The sequence below is a fragment of the Leopardus geoffroyi genome, chromosome B4 (assembly GCF_018350155.1).
Source record: "Leopardus geoffroyi isolate Oge1 chromosome B4, O.geoffroyi_Oge1_pat1.0, whole genome shotgun sequence".
Taxonomy (NCBI): Eukaryota; Metazoa; Chordata; class Mammalia; order Carnivora; family Felidae; genus Leopardus; species Leopardus geoffroyi.
In genome coordinates, this window is record NC_059341.1 from 66,257,702 (window position 1) to 66,272,867 (window position 15,166).

At 35.7% G+C, this 15,166-nt stretch overlaps 1 pseudogene; it reads right to left on the bottom strand.

Moving 5' to 3' along the window:
- Nucleotides 1-11,036: 11,036 nt before the first annotated feature.
- Nucleotides 11,037-14,762, bottom strand: LOC123591809 (annotated as a pseudogene).
- Nucleotides 14,763-15,166: the final 404 nt, after the last annotated feature.

Consider the following 15,166-nt stretch of genomic DNA (forward strand, 5'->3'; position numbering starts at 1 on the left):
TCTGTCTTACTGTTATGTTAATCTGTTTTGTCCTTATCAGTTCAGGGTCCCACCATGTTGCATAAAATAGATGAGTGGAGGCATAATTTTAACACACACCATTGTCACAAGACTATAATTCATATTTTCAATCTTAGCTAGTTGGCACAGTCTTTGATTCTTGAAACTTAAAACAACAAAAGCCTAAATGTATAGGATCTTGTACAAAGCAGATCACTTAAGCAAAGAATCTCAACTATTACAGACTGTATAAGACAATATTATATGTCTTCTTCAAATTCACTAGAGAAAAATGCCAGCTCTGAATTATGAATTAACTTTCCAGACTTACTCCATGAATGTAGAGGAGTAATTCTGGGCATAGGACTAGAAATAGGTAATGGGACATCATTAACACACAGACCTTGTGACTGACCTCATCACAAATGAGGACTGAGAGATATAGCCCAACACTCATGCATTTTAGAAAAGAACAGTAATTTTTAATGGACTATGTTTGTAAATATCAACTTTATAATAACAAAGTAAAGGCATAAGACATTAATTCAAAGCATGCATTAAATTTTAGGACTTACCTCTTGACTTCATCTAACTTTAAAAAATTATGTATTCTTCCTTAATAATTATAAATTTGTAGAAACCTTTGCCTATCCCATAGCCATGGCAGGACTTGTTGTGAAGTTCTGAAACTTTTCAGTGTTACTAATTATTTTGTTTATGTTTACTATTTATAAAGTGAATTCAAATAATTTAATTCATTTTGATAATATTTCTACATGTTGGCTTGTTCAATTTCAGGGGTCATTAGAGTCATAACCTTCTTGCATCCTATCCTCAGTTGAAAATGGAACTGAAAAGTAATGATCCTGAACCTAACAATTATGTGAAACCTCTTTGTTTTTTTGAATGTATTTTTATCCACCATAGAAGACCTTTCCTCTTCCTCTCAGTGTTTCTCAGAATGTGTTATGTATACATGCATTGCTGTGTAAGATAATGGCAGGCAGTCCATTGATAATCACTTATACTTGTAATGTTTATATATTTAAAAAATAACTTCAGAAAAAATATATTGAATCCATGATTTCAAGGACATCATAGCTTAAGATAAACAAAAATTTTTAAGTGAGTAACTTTAATATTGAATTAAACTTCATAAATAATAATACATAAATATGACATAATTCTACATAAATAATAGTACAGTATTTATTTATGACAGTAAAATCATATAAATTATAAGAGAATAAAGACTGAGAAACGTTATTCTACATGTCTGGACTATTGGAAGTTCTCCATCTAATTTGTGGTCATCCACCAGGTTACTTTTTTAGAAGCTGAGAAGACAGTACCATTCTAATTCTTATGCATAATTTGGAGGGCCAGAATGGTAACATGGAAAGGGGATTGAGTTATAGTTCCAGCTCTGAGAGTTGTTAGATGTGTGTAGGATTGAAGGATCATTAATGCTCTCAAGCAATTCTTGTAAATCTAATAAATCAAACATATACATGAAATAATTCAGCTTGTTTTAAAGTACTCAACTACTGCCTACCAACAATCATATTATCTAATACCTTACAAATTAAAATATCATGTCTTGAATCAATTACATATTTCAACTTGAAACCACTAATCTTGTAGAAAAAAAAAGAATTATACTTCAGTTATGCACCTCTGGAGGATACCCCACCAGATTATCTGAAATCAACTCTTTCATTGTCTTTGAGCTATTTTGCAAGGCTGTAACTTGCAGGTAATCATTATGCTCTGAATGTTTGTGTCTCCCCACCCCCAAATTCATGTACTGAAACCTAACCCCCAAGGTGATGTATTAGGAGGTAGGGCCTTTAAGAGGTGATTAGGTCATGAGGGCAGAGTCCTCATGAGTGGAATTAGTGCCCTTATAAAAGCAGCTTGAAATAGTGCCCCTGCCTTTTCCACAATGTGAAGTTACAAAGAAAATATGCCTATCTAGATACCTGATGCCTTGATATTATTTCCAATATGAAGTTTACTGCGCAAAATAAATTTCTATTGTTTATAAGCTTCTCAGTTTATGGTATATTTGTTATAAAAGCCCAAATAGAGTAAGGCAGCAACTGATAGTAATAACCGGTAATTGTGTATAGACATGCAAATTCTGTTCTGCCCTATAGAGGTACAATGTCTTCCCTCCCTAGAAAAAAGCAGTTTTTACATATTTCTTATCTATAAATATGCTTGTCTTTGGATTTTTGAACTAATTATAATATCTATCTGGGCCTCTCATGACTAAGGATTAGAATAAAATCTTTAACATATGTGCATTTTTGTATCTGTATAAGAGTCTTGGTTTTATCTGTGTTTTGAAAATCGTCTTTTAACTAGCTATTGTCTACTTCAACCTCAAGATCACAGAGATTATCGCTATAAATACAAAATTTATTCTCAGAAATACAACAGAATATTTAAACAGTGGCTTAAATCAGTGGTTCTCAAATTTTAGTGTGCTTGAGAATTATTGAGATGTATAAGGGCATATACAAATAAAATAAGGGGCTTAATTCTCCTTGTTCAAGGTAATGGAAGAGACTTCTCTCCCCTTCCATTTTCTAAGAGCATTTATTTTAGAAAACTTGTAAATATGAGGGGTTTTTTTCCTCTGTCTTTTTTAAATGTATATAAAATCTTTTTAACAAGCTAATAAACCTGTTGCTAACTTTAAGATCAGGAGTGCCTTTTCTTGAGCTACCTCTTTGAAATGTAATCACCAAGTAAGATAGCATCTTATCTTCCAGTTTCTGTGGGAGTATTAGAGCCTAAATTTGATAGGAGCCTTGTTCCAAAACTATCACTTGTCATAAAAACTGTGAGAAGTTTATTAAGCTTTTTGTTCATATTGAACATTCTTCCATGCCCATGGGGGATACTAAATTCATGCCTACTGAGCTCTTAATTTTGCAAACCAGTTTTTGTCAACCAGCCTAATTCAGTTAGGAAATATTTAACTATTAAGTCCTCTTTTTTCCCTTCTCCCTCTTCTTCTCTTTTCTTCCTTTCCCCCTCCTCTTTCCTCTTTTTATTCTCCCTTACACTGTCACTACTGGCTTCTAATGGGAACAAGCCTCAGAATAAACTCTGCCACACAGTATTTGTTAGCAAGCCAGCAAATAATAATAATAATAATAATAATAATAATAATAATAATAATTCTAGAACCTATCTTGCAATAAACTGACTGAGAACCAAGCTGTCCATCATTTCTGGATTCTTGGAAAGCCTTTCGTGGAAGGTTCATCTGAGACAAAGTGACAATGGTCTGGTAATAAGACTCTGGTCGTCAGTTGTTGCAGTCAGATACTCCCAATGTACCCATGTATATGGGTACAAACATATAGTTAAATAAAAGCACACCAGCTTTGCCAATGAAAGTTCTTCTCTCAAAGTCTCTAAGCTGGGGGATAAACCACTAGTTTTACCGATGGATAAACATTCTGATCGTTAGTAAGTTAGTAGTTCAGGTGTTGATGGAAGATAAAAATAGCTGAAATACCTACAGGAGCTGCCTTTGGTGGTGGCCTTTTAGATTAAAGGACAGCAGATCACCCCCAGAGTGTGAATTCTTGATGCTGCAACTGCTGCCTCGAGGCCTCAATGGGATTTTAAAGTAAATTTCTTATACCATAACACGAGTTAATTATGCTTTCCCTGGACATTTTTAAAACTTTCTACATTGCCTCCATTTTTATCCTTTTCCCAACTTTTTATTTCCTGATTTGGAAAAGATGCTAGTAAACATTCCTTAGTCATGAAGTAGCTAATTTTCCACTAAATTCATTTCTATTTTATCTGCTCCTACATTGGCCCCCACCCCACATTAACTTACCTTTTTTGGCCATGACTATTGTCTTATTGATCTCACCAGGCCAATTCACTCTTTAAAAGTCACCTGCTTTGGCCTATACACATTTGATTTTGTCACTCTGGTAATTCTTAATCACTGGCTACAGTTAGAAACCTATATGCAGAGATTTCCAGGCTCGTATTTAAGGAACAGGTTTTGCAAAGGGGTAAAAGGGAAAAAATGAGATCCCTGGTTAAGTTAGTGGAAAGGCAAAAGCATCGACGGAGAGTGGGTGTCAGAAATGGAGGTGAAGACAGGCTGAAGGAGGTGGTGTGGTAGGGCCAAAAGTTCAGGTGCCAGGTGCCAAAAATAATTTTACCTCTTAAAGAAATTGCTGACAGCTGCTTCTACATTCACATTTCAATTAGGGACATAATTTTTTTTTTAAAGTAAAAGCAGGAGGAAGAAATTAAATAAGCAATGCTACTTTCAGAGAAGTAGCATGCTAATAGTTTTATATCATGATTATGCAATTATGTTATTACTTTCAAATTGTATTTGATGACAGATGAAATAGAATTATTTTGTTGGTAATGGCTATCTGCAGTACAAAGGGATAAATACTCCAAAATTTTCCTGTTTTCCTTTATTGTGGGCACACTAAAGTGTACTCTTTGCTGTAACATATTTTTCAAAGAAGACAAAATGGTAAGAGGACTATCCTTTGTTCACTAAATGTGAATAATTGAAACTGGTTTAAAGGTTCTTCGTATAAAAGACAACACATTATGCAGTGAGCAATTTGAATAAAAATTAATGTAATTTTTACTAATTTCTGAGTTTTATAACAGCATTCTTATTGAAAAATATGTATGGCAATCCCAGCCTACAGATCTAAATAAATAGAATTATTTATTAGTTGGGAAAATAATATCCTTGTGGTACTTTGTTGAAATTAAGAGAGGGCTGAATGCTGATTTTTCTCTTTTGCTTTGTCATTAATTAAAATATAACCACCATTTTCTTCTCTAATTATATAATAGCAACTTTTAATACCAGATGATTAAAATCTGACAAAAGAAAAAGTATTTCATAACCAATTCTGTTAGAAAATAGCTTTTTGTTGGAAAATAAAAATGAAAAATCATGGAAAGTGTTAAAGTGTGGGTAGGACTTTATATAGACTGAAACTAAAACCTAAAACCTGAAATTTTCATTATGGGTGCAAAACCTTTTAAATTAAGTTGCTCGAGCCTCCATTGTTTTTATCTAGGGTCCTTTCTCCAATAAACAGACAAAAATAATGTTGGTCAATTTTTCTCTATATTGGTTCTGATAGATACGCTGACACATTCCTGATAAAAGACATAGGGCAGATAATACAATGGCAAGCAGTTGATTTGTATAATTAGTGCTGAAATAATATGAAAAGGGATAATGGATACAAAGGGATAGGTAGTTCAATAGAATGATACTAATTTAATTATGGATCAATTTTCTAAATTATAAAAGAAATAATTGCACTTTATAGAAAATTCACAGCATCAAAAGTATAAAAAATACCAAAATGTTAGCATGAATCTAACATATAAGTGCTAACAATATTTTTATGTATTTTCTCTTCATATGAGTGTATCTGTAGAATATGGGTATAAATAGAAAATCATATCAGATACATATGTATGATATATATGTATATATAATATATATATATGCACACAATCATAAAAATATAAGCAATCTTCAAAACCATGATTTTACCTCTTAATTATTTCTTTCATATAGATTAAAGTGAAATAACTAAGTCAAGTAAATTTTTTTAATTTTTTTAAGTTTTTATTTAATTTTCAGAGACACAGACAGAGTGCAAGAGGGGGAGAGGCAGAGAGAGAAAGGGAGACACAGAATCTGAAGCAGGCTCCAGACTGAGATGTCAACACAGAGCCAGATGCTGGGCTGGAACTCACGGAACTGTGAGATCATGACCTGAGCTGATAGAGCCACACAGACGCCCCAGTCAAGTAAATATTTTAAGGCTACTGATACATGTTGCCAAATTACTTTCAAGAAAGTTTGTACCAATTTACTATCCAACCAGCAGTATCGGAGAGTGTTAAACAGTTATCTATACCATTTTAATCTTAATGTTACATGCAAACTATTTCAGAAAACTCAATGTGCATAATAATACCATTCTCTGATAGCAGATCCTTCAGAAAAAAAAACCCAAAAAACCATAATTTTCTTTAGAAAAGTTTCCAAGGGCATCTGGGTGGCTCAGTCGGTTAAATGTACAGCTTAAGTTCAGGCCATGATTCTGTGGTCCCTGAGTTTGAGCCCCATGTCACGCTCTGTGCCGACAGCTCAGAGACTGAAGCCTACTTAGGATTCAGACTCTCTCTCTCTCTCTCTCTGCCTCTCTCCTGCTCCTATGTCTCTCTCTGTGTCTCAAAAAATAAATAAATGTTAAAGTTTTTTAAAGAAAAATTTTCCAGTATTTAAGAATGCTATATGTCAGGAAATGCTTTTGATTTGTTTGGAGGAATTCTAATTTTTATTTCCTAATTTTCTTTTTAAAATTCTATATCCACAGTTAAGAAAATCTATATAAGTATTACATTTGAATAAGATTAAAATTTTAATTATTCCCAGTACTACAGTTGCCACTGAATATACTTAACAGGTCATCAGATTACAAATTACGAAATTAGGTATTGTAGATCTTATCATTTAGAACTCTTTAGTGGTCATTAGTACTATTTAATAAATGTTTCTAGTTCTCCTGTTTATGGGACACATCATAACGCTGAACATCTTTGCTCTATGAAATTGGATGTCCCTAAGCAACTTGTGTTAGCCAATTAAATGTGAGCAGAAGTGAAAGATATATGTCTTTTAGATGGAAGCTTTAAAAGCCAGTGCTTGATTTACCACAAGTTTGAAATGAGGTCTCCATCAGCCTAGTTCCTATGTGACTATCATTAGCAGAACTTCCCTGATGACCAAAATTGGACAGGAAGTGTGTGTAGGAAGTAAAATTTCATATAGCTAAATAACTGAATTTTTAAAGTTATTTCCTATAACACATAATACTTATCCTGGCTAATACACAAAGTGGCTTAAAATATGGGGGGTTGCCTTGATAAGTGGGTTGAAGGAGCATTGAGGAAACTAATATTGGTAGTCTAGAAAAATATATTACAATTCATTATGCAATAGCAATACATTTAGAAGAATTCTCACAATTATTTGGAAAGGATACCTCCTATGAGAAGTTGTTGAAAAAATAAATGTTGGTATTGTGTTTTAGTGGTTGGTAGCATTTGGGCAAGGGACCATGAGAAATAGTAGCTTGGAATAAAAAGAATAACTGGTTTACAGGCAAAGAAGAAAAGGAAAGTTCAGAAGTTTGGTGAATTGTAATATTGGAGTGTAGAACTCCTCCACAAATCTAATAAGTAGAAAATGAAATAGAGAAAGCTACGTTAAACTTAGCTTTGTTGCAAGGGTCAAGTCAAGGGTACATGCAGCACTTTTTTTTTAACTTTGCCTTTAACGTTTATTCATTTTGGAGAGACAGAATGCGAATGTGGGTGGGGGGGGGGTTGCAGAGAGAGGGAGATACAAAATCTGAAGCAGGCTCCAGGCTCTGAGCTGTCAGCACAGAGCCGGAGGCAGGGTTCGAACTCCGAACTGTGAGATCATGACCTGAGCTGAAGTCAGATGCTTAACCTGAGCTGAAGTCAGATGCTTAACTGAGCTACCCAGGCACCCGCCCTGCAGTGCTCTTAAAACATGGTCTCAATTTCATTGACACTCCTTCCATTGAAAGATAGGGTCTCCTACCCCTCCTCTGCAATTTTGATGAGTTTGTGATCATTCCAGCCAAGACAGCATGGCAGAAGGTATGCTATATGACCTGCAAGACCAGGTCAGAAGGCTCGCTGTTTGGAGGTCTCCCTTTGGAATGGCCCCTGCAGATCGCAGCCAATATAGTGTTAGAAGCCTAAGCCACAAAGGCAGGCCAGGTGTTAGATATTCCATTAAACAATTCCACCTGAGCCAGCTTTTAAGCCCTCTTACCCCAAGAACTAGCCTTTTTTTTTTTTAATGTGGTAAAACATGCATAACATAAAGTTCACCTGAACCATTTTTAAGTGTACAGTTCTATGGCATTTTGTACATTCACACGGTGTGCATCCATCCTGCCATCCGTCCCCAAAACTTTTTCACCTTCTTAAATGCAAACTCTGTACCCAGGAAACAGGAAGTGTCCATTTTTCCTCTCTCACCAACCCTTGGCAACCACCACTGTACTTTCTATCAGCAGCCATCTTAAGCAGAGAAGGTATCTTGTAAATGCATCCTTCAGCTCCAGTTGTTCCAGACCATGATCGTTTGAGTCTTTCCAGGTGAGGCTCCAAATACCTTGGAGTAGAGAATGGTCACCCCTGCTGTGCCTTTTCCGGCTTCCTGACCCACAGAATCCCTGCTGTGCCTTTTCTGACTTCCTGACCCACAGAATCCATGGACATAATCAAATAGTTATTGTTTTATGCCACTAATTTAGGGATGCTTTGTTACACAGCAAAGACAATTGGAGCAGTGTAGCTGTCATAATCATTGTTAAAATTTCTGAAAGTATTAAAATGTCTCATGGTAAAGAACCATCTAAGGGTATGACATCTAGTAAAGTATTTTAACTGGACAAAATGGCTCAGTAAAAAGAGATTTAAGGTATATATTTTATTAAAATACCCACCTTTAAGTTAAAATAGAAAGGGGGGGGTGGGAGATGAGAAATCTAAAAATAAATGGTACTTAGAACTCACTGCAGGCAAATAGATAAGGAAGTCATTGAGTTTTTAAAGAAGACTTTAAGGAAGATTTTAAAGAAGATTCTGAGATTTATGAATGAGATCTTTCATTGAAAATTTTTCCCATTTCTTTTAGGCCCAATCATTCTATAGGACCTTAAAGAGGGCACATTCTCCAATGCCCATTAGAGATGTAGCCAAGCACCGTCAAGGAATGAAAGAACTTCCTAAAGGGCAAAGTCAAGGGTCAGGAGGAACAGTGGAGGAGAGGACCCACCCCCAGAAGAAGGGCTTAACTAAAGCGCATGCTCCCACCTGCACAGCTGATTTCACCCTGTCTTCTGTAGCTCTCATCTTTCCTTTTCTGAACACAAGTGTTTATTGCATTGTCTTGCCCCTGTTATGCTCAGACATCTTGCGTTTGGGGGTACATATAGCTTGCCCTTACAGTTTGTATGAACAAAAGGAGCCACCACTAGACCTAACGTAGAGACTACCACTCATCTATTATCCAGAGATCCTGAACTTTGAGCTCAATGCTGTAACTAAATGGAGTTTTGGGTTTTCTCTCTTGGGAAGGTGGTGAATGTATGTCACAGGCAAAGGGGAGTGAAATGAATATTTAGTGACTAGAAAGTTGAATTATTACTGCTGTTTTTCCAGTTCTCCTTTCTGAACACATGACAGGGATTGTGCTTTCTCCTTTTTTTTTTTTTTTTTTTAGAAATTTTTATTTTGTTTTATTTTATTTTTTAAGTAATTTCTACAGCCAACATGGGGCTCAAACTCACAACCCAGAGATCAAAAGTCGCATGCTCTAATGACTGACCGAGCCAGCCAGGCCCTCCTTTATTCCTTTGAATTTAGATACACCTGTTTGATGTGTTTTGGCCAAAAAATGTGACTGAAGTGGTGAACGTATAGCTCTGGCATCTTGAAGAGTCAGTGGATGATTTGCTATTTTTTTTCCTTTACGGGATGCACGAGTCAAGGAGGAGTCTTTAGTAGCCTGAGTAACTGAAAGACTGTGATGTGCACAGCCCCGCTACTCCCCTGATTCGGACAGGTAACGGGAGCAAAATATGAACTTCTGTTGTGTTAGGCCTCAGATATTTGAGGGTTTGTGTTAACACAAAATAACCTTGCCCATTTGAACTTACATAGGTTTTTACTTTAAATCACACTTAATTTCTGATTTAGCTCATTAAGAGAATATTTCTTTATATATGTGTGTATATACATGCACATATATATAAATATATAATGCTGGACAATTAAAAAGACATTCTGTTCAAAGCAACCTAGAAAAATTTACCATATTTCTATTAGTCTTTCCCAAATGATGCTTACAGTATAATCTGTCTTATATCACATATATTGTCTTTCACTACTAGTTTAGTAGTAATGTAGGAAAGGCCCAGGCATTAAGGCTGTGTTTTAAAACAAATATCATTTCAGCTATTATCATGAAGTCATTCCAAGAGTTAGGAGTTGTACCAAAAAAGGTACCTTAATCTCTGGGCTCTTTTGATCACTGAAACAGTCATGTCAGTTGGTTAAATACAGGCAGGAGACAAATTGTTATGCCTAGACATACAACTAAATAGATGGAACCCTTTTTTGGTCATATAACCATGCTTTGTCAAAGTTACTTATGGAAAGTAGGAAAATAAATCAATAGATTTTTCAATATCTGTAAATCCTTTTCTTAGTTGGTTCAATTTCCTGGTCTATTCTTTTTAATAAGATTCCTGCTGTTTTTCTATCAGACATTGTCGCTTTTGTACATTGTTCCTTAATTACTTGCTATTTTATTTCTAGTCTGATTTTTAAGTCATTAGTGAAGGGAGCTCAATAATCAATATTTCTCATAAAATCCTTACTCTTATTTTATTTTTATAGAGTATTATGTGTGTTTGCATGCATTTCTGACAGTCTTGTGACTCTATTTTATTTAGTTACTTAAAAACTGAAATATTTTCAGGGTTATTTTTTTTCTAACTGTACATATGCATTTATAATAATGTTAATGTTATATATTTCATCTTTGACAGAATGAGCTTCCTAATTGGATGAGATACATTCAACTCTTAGAGCCTGATTAATGAATTTATTGTTTGAAACATTTCTTGATTGATATAAAACTAATACCATTTAACTAATTCAGAAAAATCTGTGAATGGAGCCAATAGCTATCACTTCATTCCTCATATGTGTGCAAAGAAACCTTAGAATAAAAACAGTCATTTTCATTTGTTTGGAACAAAACATACTGCTTCATAGAGCAATATATAAACACAACTTTTGCCACTGCGTGTGTTGTTACATATTTAATATCTGCTTAATATAGAAATGGCCATTGAAGTAGATGGGCTTTCTCCATTAGCTGAATTTTATGTTCTGCTCTTAATACGGTCAATGACATAACTATGACCTTGAGGGTAAATGGTAAAGATAACCATTTAGTGCAAGTTACACATTTATCATTAACTTTCTTGATGCACAAAAATTCAGTGTTTAATTTGTCATTAAGAATTTACCTTTTGGGGGTGCCTGGGTGGCTCGGTCAGTTAAGTGTCCAACTTCAGCTCAGGTCATTATCTCACGGTTTGTGAGTTTGAGCCCCACGTTGGGCTCTGTGCTGACAGCTCAGAGCCTGGAGCCTGCTTTGAATTCTATGTGTCCCTCTCTCTCTGCCTCTCCCCCACTTGTGCTCTGTCTCTCTCTCTCTCTCTCTCTCTCTCTCAAAAATAAATAAAATGTAAAAAAAAAAAAGAATTTACCTTTTGGGGGGTCACCTGGGTGGCTCAGTCGGGTAAGTGACTGACTTCAGCTCAGGTCATGATCTCGCAGTTTCTGACAGCTCAGAGCCTGGAGTCTGCTTTGAATTCTGTGTCTCCCTCTCTCTCCTCGTCTTCCCCCCACTTGCGCTCTGTCTCTCTCAAAAATAATAAATAAACATAAAAGAAGTTTTAAAAATTACCTTCTTTTAATATCATGCTGCTAAAAAGGGCTTACTGCATATTTTTAAAACAGTAAATAAACAGTTGTAGATTTGCATTGTAAAATAATGGCAACACCATAGTAGCAATGGTGCACAGACAACTCTCTATACATAATTGTAGGACTGCTTAGCCTTTATTTCCAACACATTTCAAATCCACCTCACCTATAATTGCCTGTTACCCACTAACTCCATTCCCTAAAGGCTTCCTGCATCTTAAAAGCCACAAAATTGTGCTTCTGTTCTCTGAGTAAGCTAAAGGGGAAGATTATTAGCTAAGAACGAGAAAAAGGGAGTTGCTTATTTTCAGCAAAAATTGTTGACGACTCTAACTTATGTTATCCAAATATAACCATTCCCATAATGTTGGCCTTCTTTTAGTAGTTTTGGGAAAGAGAGGTCTTAACTGGGGACTAGTCCTTTGTTGTTGCTTTGTATGCTACTTGTCTGTATCCCATGTTTATCCTCACCCCCCTCCATTCTATCCAGGCCCCACATTCTTTCCCTGACTGATTACAGTAAGAAGAGTTTGAATACTCTGTCTTCATTTGCTCTGCTGCAAAAGCTGCACTGTCATTGCCTGCACAATTCTTTAAACCACAGCAACAAAAGACTGAACCGCTAGAGCAGACTTCATTGAATGGCAACATACCTTGAAATGAGTTACAGTTTAGAAGGAAAAAAAAATAGATCTGTTACCTAAATGGCTGCTTTATATCCTATAGGAAAATAATAAACAAGGGATTCTGTTTGTGATTAAACTTGTTCTAGATCCTCTGTCTTACAGTTTACCGTTCTTCCTTTCTCCAATACTATGATTTTTTTTTCTTAGAACACATTGGAAAACTCACTTAATCTTTCATTTACATGTTCATTATTTTATTCATTCATTAGTATATGTACTGTTTTTACTGTATGCCAGATAACAGCAAATAATGAAGGTGGAATAGTAAGGAAAAAATTGAAGAGCTCCACTCTTGTGGAGCTTTTAGACTAGAGGGGGAGCCAGGAAATATTTAAATAAACACATAAAACTAATTTAAAGTAGAAATGGAGACAAATGCCGCAAGGAAGCATAAACAATACTAAAGTGGACGATTGGAAAATTGTACCATGTCAACTAAGGCAGTCTATGGTTCCCAAACAAATAGCATGCAGACAGAACATTTAATAAGGGAAATGGCATTTGTAATGATATGGGTGGAGCTGAGTGTATTTTGTGAAATAAGTAGGTCAGAGAAAGACAAATACCATATGATTTCACTCATGTGGAGTTTTAGAAACAACAACAAAAAAATGAACACAGGGGAAAGGAAAAAAGAGAGAGAAGCAAACCATAAAATAGACTCAGACTTATAGAGAAAAACTGAGGGTTGCTGGAGAGGTGTTGGGTGGGGGGATGGGCTAAATGGGTGATGGGCATTAAGGTGAGCACTTGTTGGGATGAACACTGGGTGTTATATGTTAAGTGATGAATCACTAAATTCTCCTAAAACTAATGTTACATTATAAGTTAGCTAACTGGAATTTTGTGTGTGTGTGTGAGAACTAAAATTACATTTGAAATTTTTTATTTTAGGCCACAAAAACAAAAACTAGCAAACAAACAATAACAACAAAAAATTTCAAATAGGCTTATCACATGATATAAATTCATCCCTTCCAGGGAAGCAGAAGGTAGACCAGTGCCGATTATCCTGAAGGCCATATACTTACTACTTCGCTGCTGCTTCTACTCTGCTGGGTTTTGATCTTTCTTTGAGTCATAGTCTGGATCATTTTCCTCATTTCCTTCTCTTTCCCCTACCTTATCTGCTTCTTCATCTTCTTCATCATAATCATCATCATCATCTTCAATGGCTTCTTCGGTGAAGTATAACATTAGTCTTGGGATTATATGCTCATGTAAAAAGTGACCAATTTCAAGGTCTACAGCAAGGATAGCTTCATCATCATCATCCAGATCTCCACTTGGGAATTTTGGGGAGGGGCAAAAAATTAGTCATTAGAAATTCTTTTGGTCATAGTACAAACTTTCCCATGTCCCTTGTGTTTCTGCTTCTTTTGTTAAATCTTTATTTATTTTGAGAGTGAGAAAGAGAACAAGTGGAGAAGGGGCAGAGAGAGAGATAGAAAGAGAGACAGAAAACCCAAGCAGGCTCCACACTGTCAGCACAGAGCCCAACATAGGGCTTGATTCCATGTCCGTGAGACTACAATCGGAGCCGGGCAACTCTTAATTACAGTTGGTCGCCTAACCAACTGAGCCACCCATTTGTCCCTCTGTTTTGTCTTAATGGTTTTCAAAGTGACATTCTTTCCATTTTCCCAATCTATCTGGCACCCTGTACAACCCATAATTTCTGGTCCATCAAAAGAAAAGGGATCAGAATCATCTGCTTCTGATTTCATCGTATATGTCTTTGTGAACACTTCCACTTGTGAAATGTTCATTGGGTTCAAAGTGAAATTCTCAGACAAACGTCAGGGGCTGGTCAGTATCTGAGAACTTCACTTTAATATCTTTCAAGTGCTTCAGAATAGGTTCATCCTATTCCTGAACCATATCATTGAACAAGTCAACATTCTTAAAAACAGTCAGCCAGAATTCAGGAATTATCTTGGAGTCTTCTTTTTCTTCATCCTTTTTCTCATCTTTATTCTTGGCTTTCCTTTCGGCTTCTACAAAATTTCATTTTTCTCATCCAGTTTCTATTCACATTCTTCCATAGGTTCATAAGTTGCATTAATGACCTCAAATCACTATCAAATAGAGGCCGGCAGAGCACAGCATACTTCAAGACCATCAACTTCCTCATAGAACTTGGCTTCTATTTTTGCACACCTAACTTACTGTTTTTGAGAGTATTCACTCGTCTTTTAACTACCCTAGGCAAGTTCTCAATGTATCCTGCTGGTGTTTCTATCAGACCATCAAGTCTTATTTCAAGGGTTACAATAATATGAGGATTTTGCATCATCTGAACAGTCAGCTGGCGTGCTTTGATTTTTGTTTCTTTGCCAGTTTCTTCTTCTATTTCTTCAACATCATCCAGATCTTGATCAAGTTCGGACTATTTTTTGTGTCAATGTCTGCCATGTTGTAAGAACTCCAAATATTGTTGGCTAACTGGGGACCCAGGCTACCAGAGCTGTGCAGTCAGTGATTCAGGCCAGCGGGAGCAGACGGAACTAAAAAATCAACTAATTAGAATTTAAATAAAAGCCTGAAACAAACAAACAAACAACCAAGGGAAATGACAGAGAAAAAAAAACAACAACTCATATTGGAGTCAACAATATATGTAATGTTCCTACAGTTGGAGAGAGATTAAAGAGTGTAAACCTATAAGGAAATCAGTATGGCTAAATGAAAATAAAGATTGTATGGTAAGAGGTGAACTGAGAGGTAGGTTGGGGCCAGAGCATGCAGAGATGTGTGTAATCGTTGCATTTATCCAGGTAACTAGAGCATCATTAAATGATTTTGAGTGCAGAGAATGACAGGATTTGCATTTT